Genomic DNA, 14,322 nt, shown 5'->3' with positions numbered 1-14,322 from the left:
ATCCAATTCGCCACTTCTTTTAAATCAATTATTATCATTTTTGTTGAAGCATGGTAAATGTGTAAGAGAAAAAAATGTTATTTAACTAGTGTTTACACTAGTACAGTCAGAATTCAATACAGTCAGAATTCAATAGCTCAACGCTTTTTAGTTAGCATGCTTTTTAGTTGAACGCTCAAACAAGCCAACTAAATAGCACCTATTCAAAATACAGTGCCCACAGTTACATGTACGGTTCAGTTTGCGTGTTTATGCCAGTTTATACTAAGGGCAGAAAACCTCTCGAATTCATTCTACTAGATCGATAACCGATAACCGATTGGTATCGTATAACCTATGTTTGTTTCACCGACTCGCATCTGCCGACGGAACGGGAACGCAACTTGTAAAACGATACTAAAATAAAAAAAAAGGACGATCGAGAGCGTTTTGTCAAACGCTATATAATAGACACACACACGTAAGTTTATTGTTCAGCCTTGCGCATTCGATCTCTCACAGCCGTCTACTATTAAGCCACAACAAACGCTACACTCACTTCTGCCCGCTGGGCAACGATAGACGCTGTAAAAATGAACCACACCCCACTCAGGCACTCAGCGCATGTGGTTCATTTCGGAAATAGCGCGCGTGGAACGGCACACCGCGTACGCGAGCACACGCGTCGTTCAAACGGCGAACAGTTGCGCTCTAACCTCGCTGGCAGTTGCATCGCAAAGGTGGGAAACCATGCCAACCGGCTCAAAGCTCACTTTAGTTTGAGACGTCTTTTATTGTTTCTTTTAACATCGAACGAACAAAAACAAACACTCGTGCACGCATCTTTGGTGCGTCCGCTAAAGGCCTCGTGGAACGAATTCTGGTGCGTGCGTGACACTGAAATTTCCCAAGCGACAAACCACTTATGTTTGGTGTGTTTGAACGAAAAGCGAGAGAGAGCGAAAAAAAAAAACTCCCAACAGGAGCTGTGAAAATCGGAAATAATCTCGCATTTCGGGGTGGAAAAGAAACACCCAGCATCCACAGCCGATTATGTGCGTGTGCGTAGGCGGGTGTTGTTTTATAGTGACTCGGTGTTTATGTTGATGTTATTTTTGTCGTAGCCGAAAATCTCTCCCCTTTCCCCCTTCCTCCGTGTGCATTGTTTGTTTAGTGACCGTTTGTTTAGTGTGAATTTTCATGTATTTTTGTGTGTGTGTGTTGTTTTCCTTGCCGAAAACAACCTGCCCCCAACCGCTGATTCGAATTTCTCAAGCGTGACCATATTGTCGGTAGTCGATGTTAGTGAGTAGGCCATGTTTTTTTCGTATCGATGGTGCCATTTAAAGAAAAACTGTGATTCACACCACGCGCCTTTGAGTGGTGGGGGGAAAAGGATTTTGAGTAAAACCCAACATCAAAACGCATATTACTTTCTGTGTCCCCTCCATTCCCTTTCCAATCCACGGACAATCCCCGCGGTCAACGACAACCGGTTGCATTGAAAGGAAAGCTAAATTTAAACCAATTCGTCGGGGCGGGTGTGTGTGTGTGTGTCGCCGAATTTTCCTCTTTTTTCAGCAGCAGCAGCATCAGCAACAGTGTGCATGTGTGTGTGTTAGTGCGAAAGTGAAGTGGAAACCCCCCTCAATATCCCCGACTGCTGTGTTTTAAGTGTTTCCTCTCCTTCCATCCCTTGCAAATCGTGCGTGCAAACAGCAGCGTGCTTTTCCCGCGCGACAAACAAACAAGAAATTCGGTCATAATTGCCGTTGCTCGTGAGTCGTGTTGTGGAGTCGACGTCGGGTTGGAGTGTGAAGCACGCGTTTTTCGCGACTCGCCCGCGTGGAAACTCTAAAAATAAAACCATCCGAAACACGGCTCCGAAGTCACCGAAAGTGTTGGCGGTGGTGCTATCAACACTGTTGCGCCACTTACTGTATAGGATACTGTGTGCAGTGTGTCCTAACGCCTGGAACGGCAGTCTCTGCAACTGGGAAGGTAATGTCCTTATAAAACAATAACATTTCCTTAATTTCATAATTTACAACACTCACCCGAACTGACGCAAACATGACAGCGAGATTGTGCTGCTGGAATGCAGCAGCCGCAGACTCTCAGTAGGCTTCGTTTATTTACTCCAAAAACAAATGGCACAGTTTTGATCGGTTCTGCGCAAAGCAGGCCAAAGATGAAAGCAATTAAACGGTCACACATAAACTCCCGCACATAGTAAGGTGGTCATAAAATTATTGTTGATTTTACTGGGGCTGTTTGTGATGGTGCGCGGAAGCTTTGCCGAAGATTGGGCCGAGATTTGCAGCCGCCGTCTTCTTCTCACGTCATCAAAACGCGATCTTCCCTATCAACAACCGCCGAGTCCGATTGGTGTCCGGTTTATTCCGTAAGGCTGAATGATTATTTATTCGTTTTTAAAAATAAAACGTGCGTGCTGTTTGCGAGATGATGATGGTGGTGGGCCCAAGATGTCGTAATGCATATGTACCAGTGTCCACACGTCCTTCTGCCACCCTTTCGGGGGTGATCGTGATTGTACACGCTTTTGGCATGAAATCATCATCCCCAATCATCATCGAACCAATGTTTACACGGGTCGGTGTCCAACGGGGGGTAATTCAACGCGTTGTTGGAGGTTGAAAACAATAGAAGAGCATAAATGGGCGGGTTGTACATGGGGTTGGGTTCTAGGAAGCGGAATGTGTACTGTTTGCCTTTGAAGAAGAGTTTTATTTGCCGCCCGTTGTTCACCTTTTTTGTGCGTATGTGTGTTTCCGTCGATGTGTGTTCATGTTGCTGGTACGGTTTATTTACGATCGCCGTTGCTTCATCTCCCAAAATCGACCCCATCAGCATCATCATCAAGGTCACCATTTTACGACCAACCACCACCGAACCCACGACCGCACGGACCGCTCGAATCTTTGAAAGCGAAGGACATCGACCAACGGCGCGGCCAGAATGACATCAGCAGGGCAGGGAGGGGCGAGTCCAAGGAACGTAAGAGTTTGTCCCGCCGCACACCATTGGTGTGACACTGTTTACTATCAGCGATGACTTAATGGTACACATTCGCTGTCACACTGTGGCTGTCAAAAAAAAAAAAAAAACAAACCCCCAACTATTTGCCGTGGGACATTGGGCAGGTCTTACAGGCGCGCGCGCGTACCGTTTGTCGCCACCGGCGGAGGTCAATTGGTCGAGATCGACAGTTTGCCTTTGCCGGGGTGACATATCATGCGCCCACACTAAATCGTGAGTAGTACGATAGAGAGCGCACATGGGACTAGGACTGGGGCGGGATTGTAATTGCGCTCGGTTTGAAGTCATCACTTCACAAGCCGTCTTACACGTTCTACTTCCTTTGCAGTACAGGGTTACTGGGTTGCACAACGTAGTAAATAAACGTTTCAAACTGATAACTTGCAGTACAACAACAGTGAAGTCCCTCTCCTTGAAAGAACCTATAAATTAGATAGACATCCATAAGCCCTTTTCTATTTGTTGACTCGATTCCAGAAGAATCGATAAATTAGCTGGTCTAGGCCTGCTATAAGCCTGTAATGGACTTGATTGTCTATGACTTACTCGTTTTACCCTTCCCATGATTGTCAGACTTGCATATGAGGAGACCTATGAACAGGACTATAATTAACTTCAGGGCCGCACAAAGGATTCAATTCTCAGGTGACTGTGAAATTCAATCAATTTAATATTGGAACTGATCTAAGGTCCATAAATTAGTACAGGTCGGTCCGTCCAGTGTACTTTGACATATTTTCATTTGAAAGCTAGGAAGTCCAAAATTACCCAACAACTCATACAAAGTCCTTAGAAACCCTTACTTCCTATATGCCAAATTCCATAGAAATCTCCAAAATCATAGAATCCATTATGGCGACCAAAACCAGAGCTAAGGACCCACCTGTAGTCTATATAGGTACCTTGAACTGATCCCAAATTCATGTCGATCTCATCGAATCAACATAGTTCTTGGAATTGCTCCTACACCGGCCCTGAAACTGATCCCAAACCGAAATCGGTCTTTTAACGCACCTTGAACCCATGCCGGGTCCTAGAACTGATACTGAACTTATTCCAATTCTGCATCTGGACTTGTCCCATTCAAAGAACCATTCGCAAACCTGTAACCTCAAATTTCATTCGACAAAGCTAGAATTGGATTGTTGGAGATGTGCATAACATCGTTGAAATAGTTCGCGAAACCCTGTAAGATCTTCCTTTAGGTCTTTTGTTGATAAGAATATGTTTATAACACTCACTCTTGTCAGTTGTCACGTTTCGTCCCGAACCCCGATCACAATGGCCCATTTTTGATTTCCTTTTTTGGAACAAAATGCACACGCACACACACACACACGTGCAACCACACACCGGTACCAAATTTGCCATGTTTGGTTGAAACAATAAACTGTGAACCTGTTCCTGTTGCATCCCATTTTTGGAGATCCCTTGGACCCTTCGTTTTGTCACCCGAACGAACGTACCCTTTCGACATGCTCGGAACAACTCTGAAGTACTCCTTCCCAGTAACAACCTTGCTCTCGCTCTCTTTCTCTCTCTCTCTTAATCTACGACCCGAAAATGTCGAAGTGCAATGCTGCCGGGTGGTTGCACCTCGACGATCAGTTCCCAAGCAATAGGGGATCATTTCTTGTTTTTTTGTTTGTTGAGGAAGTTATTTGCTTTCTCCAATGTGCCTCCGCCATCGTTTGTCCACTTGTACGTAATCTTCGCATGTTAAGGTTAAGGACAATCAGTGACCAAAAACCCAGCGAGCGACCCATGCCTTTCGATTGAGGTCAGCCGCACGCAGTTTTTTTTTCGTTGATGGGTTGGGTTTGAATTTTTGAGACAGCGAATTATCATACAATAAATTAAACGCAACCAGCGGAACGGCTTTTTTTTCGGGGGCCCGGAGTTCCTCGTTGCGTTCGAAATGCAAATGAAGTTATTGTCGGTGGGTTTTATGCGAGCTTCCCGTTTGGTAGGTGCTGGTGTCTGGTATTTACTTTTACGCTCTTCACTGTCGTTGTGGTTCGTGTAACCGGGAGGGGTCATCTGTTGTTGTTTTTTTTTTTTGGGTACGAGTATTTCCTTTTCTGGCGTGTGTTTTTACTGTCTTTTTCCACTGCCGTAGACAACGGACGCGAACAAATAGCCCAAAGCACTACATGGTTTGTGCTTGACCACCGCCAAGTAATCATGGTTGTATCGATTTAATGTCAATCGAACCGGTAACGCGGTTACGTTCGGAGCGAACGAAAGTGCCGTTAATTGTGGCGAGCGACGGTTATTTCTGAGAATCTGAGGCGACGACGCGTTCCAGAATTTGCGGGCACGCACACGTGAGGATCGTGATTGAATTTCCGCGCTTGATAGTGCAGGACAGATGTGTGTGTTTTTGGTGGAAAAAGAGCGTGGTAGCTATCTACGCAATAGGATCATTGCTGCTGAAATCTGGTATGATTATAGCCGTAGCCACTTTCTTTCTTCACAAATCATTGGAAAAGAAGCGCGTTCCAGAGTGTTCCAGAGTGCGTTGATAAACCCGTTTCCCGGGCCCTCTTTGGAGGTGGCGTCCGCGAAATGTCAACTTCAGGCCCGCCCGGACTGACAGACTGATGATGCGGCGGGAATTGTATGATTTAATGGCGCCATTCACTCGGCACACCAAATAAGGCCCTGTCCAGTCTAGCACAGCCGATCGGCCGGGGACTACATTCTCGGGCAGATGTCAGCGATATGTTGTGATGTCCTCGCGGAGATGCTGCTCCTGCAGGAACGCAACCGGCGGAATGCTCGATCGCAACGATTCGTTGGCGGTCGATGGCTTTTGAAGATTCATCGCGAATCGATCGCCCGTCCGCAGAAGGTCGTCGTGAAGATAATGCGTATGAATTATTGATGTCTGTCTAGAAGCGGAGGCTGTCCCTCAGGTGAAAGACGCTTTAACTTTCCAACAATCGATCGACAACGGTAACAGTCATTACGGGTGCGCAATGAGGAATGTCTGAGATTTCTGTGACAGCGTGCTGGAACTTGGGGAAGAGTCGCACTCGTGACTGGGTTGTGTGATCGATGGAATATGCGGTGGGTAATCTTTGTCTCGATGTCATGATGAAGCTATTGCCCTAAACATAATACGCAACGTGACATACAGGTAGCGGCTTATCATTGATCGCCTGAACATTATTGGCGATCGTGTAGACTTTCCTGCAAGCGCTAAGCTCTTCAAATCCCAGAGTTCACACAGCGGGAAGGTGTCGATTGGGCACGATTTCTGAGGCCCGCCGTTAGTGTCCAGTGCTCATCGTTTAAGGTCGTGATCACATGAAAACATGCAGCTGCAAAAGCTCGAGCATTCTCGATGCATGTTCTAAACAGTAGATTCTTTGGAGCATCACAATGTCCAAAGCGTGACTTCATGACGACGAACTTCAATGGCACATATGCATCTTCTATGCATATTGTTTTTTTTTCTCTCTTTCCCTTCTAGCACACGAAAGATCATTCGAAACTATCATTAGAAATTGAAGGTGAAGAAGGGTTGCACATTTATAAATATCCGTGTCACCGCACAGCGGGACAGATCGAGCAGCACGCGCACTGCGGAAAAGACTGATGATCTATCATCCCAGCAAATCCCACACGATCGCACGATCGATCGGAAAGGTCCGCGCGAAGAAAGGTTCACGTGTGATCTTGGCAGGGCGGTGTTCTCGACCTTCCCACCAGCTCGCGCGGGATCGTTTCCGACAGCTTAAGCGGCCGTTAATGAGTCAATCGATAGCAGCTCCCTCGCGCCCGTTCATTCATTTCAAGAGTTGAAGAGCTGTTGAGACACCGGCAAGATCCGTCGTGTGCGCTTTGCGCGAGTAAATTATCGTACGCCTCGTTCCCGTTCCGCGCATTTGCCTTCGCATCTTCAAGCGCGAGGGGTGTTATTTAATGTTTCAACTGTGGTTGTTTTTTCTTTCTTTCTTTCGCTCTTCCCTTTCGCCCGTTTATTCCACCAGGATTGAGCACGAGCATGAACGCGGCCGGGGTTTTGGATTGATAATTAATTGAGCCGATAATTGGGTTTAAGTATTGGCGGAAACAAGTGTGCGCGCGTTGGAGGATGGTGCGAAACTCAAGATGATGATTGAAATTGATTGCCTTCTCTAATAACCGTTGCCCGTGGTGATAGAGAGAGAGAGAGAGAGAGAGAGAGAGAGAGAGAGAGAGAAATTGTTGTGATTGCTGGCGTTGTTTGCTCCAGTGAAAGCCCTGCGCGTATTTATTCGCATTCATTTCAAGTGGTTTATTGCATTTTAATCAATCAAATTTTTGGAGAAGATTGGTGTTGAGTGTTGGAGCTTGAATGGGCGGCAATTAAATCATTCTTATGGAAGTTAACACTATCATTAAGTTATTTTGGTGTCTAACTTTTCAACAGTAATTCTTTAAAATGAGAGAAAAATGTATATTTGGACCATTTCTTCAAAGATTAATGCCTTTAACGACCTGCCGTTTGGAGAAACGGGTTTTTCTCTATTTAAACGTCTTGAAATCACTTCTCCAACAGTGCCCTGAGGTAGTTGGTAATCTGCCCACGTCCAAGACGAGGCAATAAAAGCCATTCATAATCTTCACTTTTTCCCATTTCGCTCAAACTGAAGCTCCCTCAAAAAGCCCAAAAAGCACTCATAATTATGACTCATGCTCGCACTGAACTAATGCTGGTTGGAATCAAGGCGCAGAGATATGGCATCAGCCTCAGCAAAATGGATGACCTTTCTTCTGCGTACCGGTTCTTCCTCTCGAACGCTCCTTTTCCATTTGTCTCACCGTTGGTGCGAAACATCACGTCATTCCAACATTTTTCCTCACCATTCCATTCTATTCCATTCCAGCAGGATGTTGGTGGTGGAAACGGTACGATGAATCACTTCGCAACATTGACCTCGCGTAACGGACCGGGGCACGCAAACTCTCCTAGCACCCAGACAGTGTGTCGTCGTCGTCTCGGGTTGAATTTTCCACCGGGTGCATCGGTATCCATCGAACAAGATGGGGACCTGAGGGGACCTCAGCACGTGCCCACTGGAACTGGAACAGGGTGCAGGACGAGCGTAATGAAATTATTATGGTGCATGCAATTTCCTCCCAGTGGGAACATAGAGAACCAGGCACACACACAATCGCAGAGGACAAGGTCGTTTCGCTTAGTTTAATTGGAACAGCTCCTGTGGTCTGTTTTCATTCTCGAAACGCGCTGGTCTAGTGGTGGAAGGGAGGGCACGTACATTTTTCACTTCAAACAACTATGGGAACGGTGCCAATGAAATGGACACGACACTACCGCACACCACACACTGCACCTCGCCTTCGTGATGATGTCACCCTTATAATGGTTGTTAGTTGAATGTATACGTGTACATGCCAGCCATCTGATAGGGTCGTATCTCGATGTACGTAATACTTTCCTTTTTTGTTTTTGCATACTCTCTACTTAACGTCCGCTATTTACTTTCATCGGTTCTGGTTCGAATTCGGAGCGACCAAATGGCCTGACGACACAGAACTATGAACGGAGTTCGAGGGCGGTGCGCGTTGTTTTGACAGTAAGTAAACTCGCGATAAACAACAATGCCCCCGCATCCCTACCGGAGCGGACGTTTTCTGAAGTGTAGTGTAGCGTACAACACAGAGAGGTCAGCGCGTCATGTGTTATTACTGTGCACGGTTTTGTGGATCAATATTTTCACTAGCAAATGTGGTGCTGGGGGTGATTTTAATCTATCGAGGACGGCCAGACCGGTATGTGTGGACGTCCGCTAGAAAGATATTGCAGGATATGGACTTCCTTTGACGTGTGGGCGATGCGAGAACCGCGTTCCACAAGCGGGTGACGTGAGCCTGCTATTATTATATGGAAATCTGGGATAAAAGTCAATTTGCTCGTTTGGCAGTGAATAATTAAACTAGAGTAAAAGATAGACAAGAGAGATCTCGATGGATTGGATTAAATCATCTCTTATCCAGGGTTTATCGTCGTTAAAATTTCGTACTAAACATAGTGTTTGTGGGCTATCATCAATATATCTTATGATTATATATCTTAACATGCATTTGAGCATCGCTATCATTCCAATGTTATGGAATGTAGTTATCAACATTATCAACAACAGTATCAAACTGGATCATTACTTACTTACTTACTTTCTCACCACATCATGACATTAATCCCTAACTAATTCTTTGAGGTTTGATCAATCCTTTGCCTTATCTTGTGGTTATAAGATTCTTTTTTCAAGTCTCATTGAAGGATTATCTTTTAGAATCTTCTCTCGAATCTTAGCTACTCCATACCCGTAACTGATGAAAAACTAATCCATCCAACTCCAATAGAATTCTGAAGATTCGCTGGAATAAACAGACAGTAAGACGTTTCTGTGCCGGTCTCGTAGTACAGTCGTCAACTCGTACGACTTAACAACATGCCCGTCATGGGTTCAAACCCCAAATAGACCGCGCCGCCATACGTAGGACTGACTATCCTGCTATGGGGGATCAATAAGTCACTGAAAGCCAAGCCCACAAGTGGGTACAGGCAGGCCTTGACCGACAACGGTTGTTGAGCCAAAGAAGAAGAAGAAGACGTTTCTGTTAATTTAAATCTTTTGGGCACACTTTCTCGAGTGTTTTGATGATGTTGGGGCTTTATTTATGCCTATTAAAATGAAATTTTCTGATCTCATGTCCTAGAAATTTCCAATAATCCCAACAACAAAACCTTCAACTTCATTAGTCTGCTCACCGGCACCGGCTGTCCAATAAGTCACCCCTAGGTTGTAGCTAATTTGTAATCAAAAAGTGTCTTCAAATTAGAACTAAACCTTCGACGCAACATTATTGATAGAGATTCGTCCCCCTAACCCGTCCCCAACAACCCATCCGAAGACGTGTTGGTGTTGTTGCCATCCTATTAAAGCAAGCCTAATCGATGTGCAAGCCGCTGCTCTATTGATTTGAGCCGTGATATGGGCGAATTGTCTGCCTTCCCCTCACTAAAAATGGAAATCCAAACATCTATTTGTTTTGGTGAGTAGTTTACAAAGCAGTGAAACCGTACAGACCACCACCATGCCATTCCGCTGCCGCCTTCCGTCTTGTGTGTGTGTAATTGATCGAGACAATTAACAACAATTTTGTTAATTGGCTACATATAAGACCACAAGGCAAGCTGCTGCTTGTGGCCCCGTGTGGCTCACTGGAATCTTAAAATCGGACATCAAAAAAAGGGATGGAAGCAGAATATAGAAGGAAGCTAAGGGAAATAAAACCAACACAAACAGGCCCAGAGCGGTAGCGGTAACCGGGGACTGAATTTCAAGCAGGGCAGTGTGTGGAATCAAGACAAACATCTTGCGTCTACGAGCTCTCGGTACAGTCATCGGAGATGACGCGTGAAAGAAGACCCTCCCGCCCCTTCTTCTCATCCGTTGAATAATGCATCGTAGCGTTCTCTCGGCGTGTGGACTGTCTGTCCGTAGAAACACGTGCTACTGCCTCCCGCGTGCGTGCGCGCCCCTTGTAGGGCCGTTGGCGCGGACCGGAAGCTCGTTGGCGCGCGCCCACTGTTTACGCCGTTTACCGGTTAAGCTAAACATATCATAACTTTTCTCAAAATCCCGGCACCATTTAAAGACATCCCGAAAGAAGAATTCGAACCATTTTCGGGCCACTCTTTTGCCTGGGTGGGTGTCTTATTTCATCCCCAGCAAAGCAAGACCGTGGGAGATGAGGCAAAAAAAAACCATCAACCGTGTAGAAATTTGCCTACAAATCAACGAAAAAGGCACACAATCGTTTCTTTCCAGTCCCTCCGAAAACAAACCTCATCTCTGGTTCCGGTTACCGGAGATAAACAATCATCAGCAGAACTGAAATGCTCTCTCCCTCAGTCGAAACGATGGAAACGAACGACGCCAATCGGTTGTCCGATTGGAATTGGGTGAGCAGGAATGTTTTGCTTCTTCCTGTCCTGGCTGACGTGTTAAAATGTTTCCCAAAACCAACTACCAGTGCATGGTGAATCCAACAGCTTGGGTGGCCACCAGGTCCAATAGTTGGCGAATGTTGTGTCCCACGGGGGGGAACGAGAAAAAGCGCCAATCTGCCAATCGTTGTATTCTCCAAGAAAATTCTAGACAAAAACCCGCGGTACGGCTGTAATAGAGGACACACGATGGGACACGAAAAGGGAAAATTAGGTCATCCACCAGTAAGGATGACGCCATTCTTCACCACCAACTGGCAGTGAGTAAACGAGAGCGAACTGTGACTTTTCCTCTCTCTTTCTCTCTTTGTGGTGGGAAAGCAAAATCGCACAAAAGGATACTGGGGAATGTCACACGAGCGTCGTCTCTATGGTAATGTTTTTCTTTTCTATTTTCATCACACACACCCATGCGCGAGCTAGAGACAGTGAGCCAGGGTACAGGGAGTTCGTACATCACAGTCGAAGGTCAACAATGAAGATGATGCTAATGGTTGATGTTTTGTATTTTGCTCTCGGGCTCGAGTCGTTCCATCATTTGGGGACGTTTTGGGGACATTTTGGGGACGCTTTATGTCTACCAAGATGCTGCTAACTAAGCGTCTAGGAATGGTAGTGTCTGTGCGGAATGGAAATGATTTGATGTGATATTCACCAACAGCTGTTTGGGGTGTAAATTTACACCACCAACTATAAACGAAAACGGCCCAAGCAGTTGTGGTGAGATCACGATGACTAATTGCTTCCGAATGTGTAAGCAGTCCTCGTTCCTTTTTTTTCTTCCCCTCTACGGGGTCCAGCTGACAGCTTCACCTAGTGCACACTCGCATAACGCATAACGTGTGATCGGCTGATTTGCATAAATAAACCATTCGAATGCGTGGGTTGGCTCGTGTGCATCGCGTATTTCTGCATTGCTACCTTCCATTCCGGTGGTGAGTAAACCAAGGAAAGGGTGGATGAGGAAATCGACCTTAACCTGGACCCTGTGTGTGCGCGAGTGTGTGTGTGTGTGGGTCTCCCTATATAGGGTCGCTAGGAGGTGGAACTGACAGGCTGATGGGTATGGAGATGGCGTAAGCAGTACTGGCCCCTCCTTTGGGCTCGGTTCTCCGAAAGCGAAACCTGCGTTGTGACTCAACTCAATTGCGGTATCGAAGATGATCAAGATAAGATTAAGGCCCGATCGGAGTAACACGATCATTCGAATCGTATTTCAAAATAATAATTTTGATTTTAATAAGCAAACTATCACGTAGCTCGTTTTCCAGCAACAGCTTTGGAGTAGTTTTCGATTTTTCGAGGACACCTTCACAGGGATGATTGAGTGTGGTTCTACTACAACCGAACGAAGGAACTCGTGATGTGCCATTTTTTACTGTAACTCGCTAGAGTTTACCTTGTTCCAGAGAAACAAACGCATCTAGTTATCATTGATCATTTAGTTTGAAATAGTAACCAGATCATAACACGTATCTTCTTATCATCCTGTATTGGTGCTACAATCGTAATTGTTTTAAACCTACTTTTACTGTCTCTTTCTATATGCCCTATGAAATAGAAACAGTGTTAGGTATCAATAGTTGTTTTACGTTAATCACTTAATTTCTCCAGGAACTAATAATTCCTGAACTGCAATTCTTGAGATAAACTTTGTACTAAAAATCCGTAATTGAGTCTACGAGTCATTACTTTTTGCTAGTTATGATGCTTTAAGAAGTTATAAGAAAATTATCACTCAATTATTTGTTATAAAATTATCCTTTCTTGGACTGATTATAATATATTTCTGAATACTATGAGATACTACTAGCTAGTTAGATCCTGAAAACTACAAATTCCCGTAACCACATACGTCAAATACCATGAAAGACGTTATTTGACGTACGTGGATTCGGGACTGTCCCGTGGTACAGTCGTCAACTCGAACGACTCAATAACATGCCCGTCATGGGTTAAAGCCTACAATGGACCGTTCCTCCGTAGCAAGGATTTGACTATATCCGGCTTGCGTGGTAATGAATTAAGTCTCGAAAGCCTATACAGGCAGGTATGTCTGCGTAGGACGTTACGCCAAATAGAAGGATTCTGAGATTTGTAATCTTCCAAATTGGACATTTCCGGGGACTTGTACTTGAAATATCCTGTTGGAATTCCATCCTTGCAGGAAATTGTACCAATTTGATAGCTAATCTGGATAAATATAGCAAACTTAAAACTAGATTAGCTCATCTTGAATACGAGTTACTTGTAAAGTAATCGATCAAGATCTCAAATCACGTATGGCGTGAATCATCAGTTAGACTCATACCAGGAAGATCCATTATTTAACTGGAGGACATGAGACCATTGTTCATTGATTTTAGTTACTTTTAACAAAGTACTTCAAACCTTTCATCTGAAATCATTCAGTACCCCAGTTACCTTGAATTACTTTCACGTTACACTGTCTAACAGTAACCGGTTACTTTACTTACTGCATAACTTTTTCTTTCGTTAAGTTCCCATCCCTAAAAAGAACGAACCAAACCACACACTCGCATGTTAAACTGTCCATTTCATAGACGCCTAGAGTTCGCCGCCTCCCCGCGGACAGCGTTATCATCGACACCATCTCGGAAACGGTGCTGGTTTCGAGGCGTAACGTTTCACCAATTAACCGCACAACGCCACAAGCGTGTGCTCTTGCGCCTAGAACTCCAACGATCGACTCAAGCGGGGCAAAACGCTCAAAATATTAATCGTCTAATGAATGACCGACCACCGTTAGAAGCCACGGTATCGGAAGGAGTGGCGTCAGTTTTGTAACAGTCTCAATCGCTCTCCCACTAATCAATTATCATTTCACTTCCTTTGGGTGCGTTTTTTGTTTTGCTTTTGCACGTTCAACTTCAGGAAGAAAAGCACACGTTAATTGGGTGGTGGTAGCGAATACGGTGCGAATTCCAGGGTTCGTGGCACGTGGTTTTATGTGCAAAAAACAACCACTACGCTCCTTTCACTTTAATGTTTATTTGATCACGTGACCTGTCCCTGGTCAGTTTTTGGGAATTTTTCGACTGGGAGGAGGCATAAGGGTTTTGAGGTTCAGCGACAGTGAGTTTAGCTAAGAGGTCCAACCATTCCTCTCCCAGGTGGAAAGCGGGACGCGAGTGCTCGTAAATCATACGCGCAACACAAGCGGGTGCGTGTCGTGCGCCGAAGGGAGGAAGCGCAAAACGCATGCTGGGCAACATCATACATATTCGTGCCCCTTC

The 14,322-nt window shown here is 45.3% G+C and overlaps 1 protein-coding gene across 5 annotated transcripts in view; it reads left to right on the top strand.

Moving 5' to 3' along the window:
• Positions 1-625: 625 nt before the first annotated feature.
• Positions 626-14,322, top strand: part of LOC5667799 (uncharacterized) — a 30,690-nt gene continuing 16,993 nt past the window's right edge. Inside the window, exons 1-2 of one of the 5 annotated variants that reach the window (XM_061660854.1) lie at positions 626-719; positions 1,564-1,980. The gene's annotated coding sequence lies outside the window, so the exon portion shown is untranslated. The other 4 variants (XM_061660853.1, XM_061660856.1, XM_061660855.1 and 1 more) reach the window with 4 other exon arrangements.

Source organism: Anopheles gambiae, chromosome 3 (genome assembly GCF_943734735.2).
Source record: "Anopheles gambiae chromosome 3, idAnoGambNW_F1_1, whole genome shotgun sequence".
In the NCBI taxonomy this organism is placed as follows: domain Eukaryota; kingdom Metazoa; phylum Arthropoda; class Insecta; order Diptera; family Culicidae; genus Anopheles; species Anopheles gambiae.
Note: the sequence above shows the minus strand (reverse complement) of the source record. Positions and strands in the feature narration are given on the sequence as shown.